We start from the raw sequence: 2,404 nt of genomic DNA on the forward strand, positions 1-2,404 counted from the left end.
TTTTTTTTTGATTTTGTAAGAGTCTGTGCAACTCTTTTGTGATAGAATTCATTTTTCGTTTCAGAATTTGTTCGTACCTTTTTTAATGTTGGCAATGTTTATTGGTAGTGCTCATGGTAAACAAAAATTAAATATGCGAGCTGTACACAGGGATTTACCTAAAAAGTAAAACTAAACATTGCACATGATCATAAAAAAAATATCGGCTCAATAAATATCGGATATTTAAAAATATGTTTATTCATAAGAGCCTCCTTTGATATGTATAATCAATTATTATCATCGCGGAAGAGTTCAACGCCTATCCTCTAGGCAAGTTGTTATGTTAGACATATAACATAATATGTAAGACACATTTAAATGTAATACCATTTATTGATATGATATCGTTATTGTATTTTTGTGTTTCATGTTTATTAATTTGTTTTTATTTTTAGTACAACGTTGACAATACCACTTAATTGAAAATGCTTTTCATTAAAATTTCGTGGCAGGAATTCATGAGGCACAACGAAATTATCATTAAATATTTTAGACCAGCTTTGGTATTGTGCGAAAATGATCAAAATGTAGTACTAGGAATTCATGAGTACTGATATATTCGTACTCACATTCAGTGTCTCGAGGAGATGTCAAGCGGATCATTACGTTTAAAATATTATCACGTTGTTTGTGTAGTCTGGTGTCAAAATGCGATTGTGGTGGCTAGGCGACTCTACAGAGACGCCTCGATGAGCAACTACGTCGTACAACAGTAGTACTTTACGATAAGCACAAATTACATCATGGATGCGTAGATTACATGGATTTTATGACATCTGTTTTCATGTAATCCTTGAACACAAACCACACTTTTAAATACATCAACATTTTATGGAATCTCAACGGTTTGTCATTTGTAAGCCAACAATTATGCCACAGGAGATGATCGTCGTGGTGACCTGTCGTTGGACACCGTACTTTACTAATTTAGTTAAAATTTACAATATCAAAATCTATTACCAGGTTTTAATAAGACCGAATATGTCATACATCGTGTGTCGAAGTATCCTTGAAAACACATAAAAAATGTCTCAAAACTATGTGTAATTTTTCGAGTGGCCACCTACATTACTTATTAAAATGGACTCAAAAATGATGTTATTTATCGACAATATTCATGAATTCCTGGTACTAAAATTCTAATTTTCTTAAGAAACTTTGCAAGTTCAAGTCTATTTTCCATTACGTCGTCTAAGAATGAATGGTTTTAACAAAAAATAAATGAAAATTAGATTAAATCTGTTTTGCGTTAGAACCTTTCAACCACTAAAAAAAAAAGTGGTCAAGTTCATTTATGACCAATATGGGTTATCCTATGTTTTTAACATGATATTATGTTTCCAAAGGAAATTTGTTTTAAAATCATAGAATAGAAACAAAAAATTTGGATAAAATATTTTGGCACAATGAGGTTATAAGCATGGGGTATTATAAAAGTCAAATATTAGTTCAAAAAAGTTGTTTTTTTTTTACTTAACCCCTTTTCCACGAGTAACTTAGATTTTTCAGTAGTTTTAAAAATAAAATTATCATATGGTTATATGGAACTTATTTAAATTAACTCACTATATAATAAATGCAACGAGTTCATTTCAGGCTTAAAAATTGCAATTAATATTTTTATTATTTAAAAGATGCAAAATTTATTTTTTAATATAATTATCAAACAAAATATTTTTATAAAATTTCGTAAGCACTTTTTCATTCAGTGCTTTATTTCTATCTGTTAAAATTAGAGATGTGCCGTTCGCGAACGAACGGATCGCATTGAACGGGTCAAAATAGTGAACGAAATGATTCAGATCGCCGAACCGTAGTGATCCGGATCCCCCAAAAACTAATTTTTTCCCGTATAAATCACACTGAACCGATTTGATCACTTACCAAATATCAATGATAACATGATAACATATTCATATGTCATTTGTTTATACGACACATCCCTAATCCGAATCGCGAATCATACATGCGATTCGCGAATCGATAACCGCAAAAGAATTAAAACTATACTGAATGTTCCATTCAACTGACTCAAAATATCTTTTAGATCGCGAACGGGTCTTTGAACCGGATCTTCTAGTTGACCTGATTCGAACGAATCGGATCACTTAGGTGAACCATAATTCCCATCTCTAGTTAAAATAGCAGTTCTATAGTTTTTCTTGTAAATAATTTTGATGGGTTGATAACAAATTTAGGACTCATTGAGTTACAAGCATTGTAATTCATTGAGTAGCCATGAAAGCGAGTCGATTATCCGTTATAAAAAAAAACCCAGCACAGTGGGGTGGCGGCACAGTGGGGTTGTGGCATAGTTGGGTCCAGTATAGATGATATCTGACAGTGATTAAAATCACTATCA

The sequence above is a fragment of the Daktulosphaira vitifoliae genome, unplaced genomic scaffold (genome assembly GCF_025091365.1).
Source record: "Daktulosphaira vitifoliae isolate Bord-2020 unplaced genomic scaffold, ASM2509136v1 Scaffold_1, whole genome shotgun sequence".
NCBI classification, from domain to species: Eukaryota; Metazoa; Arthropoda; class Insecta; order Hemiptera; family Phylloxeridae; genus Daktulosphaira; species Daktulosphaira vitifoliae.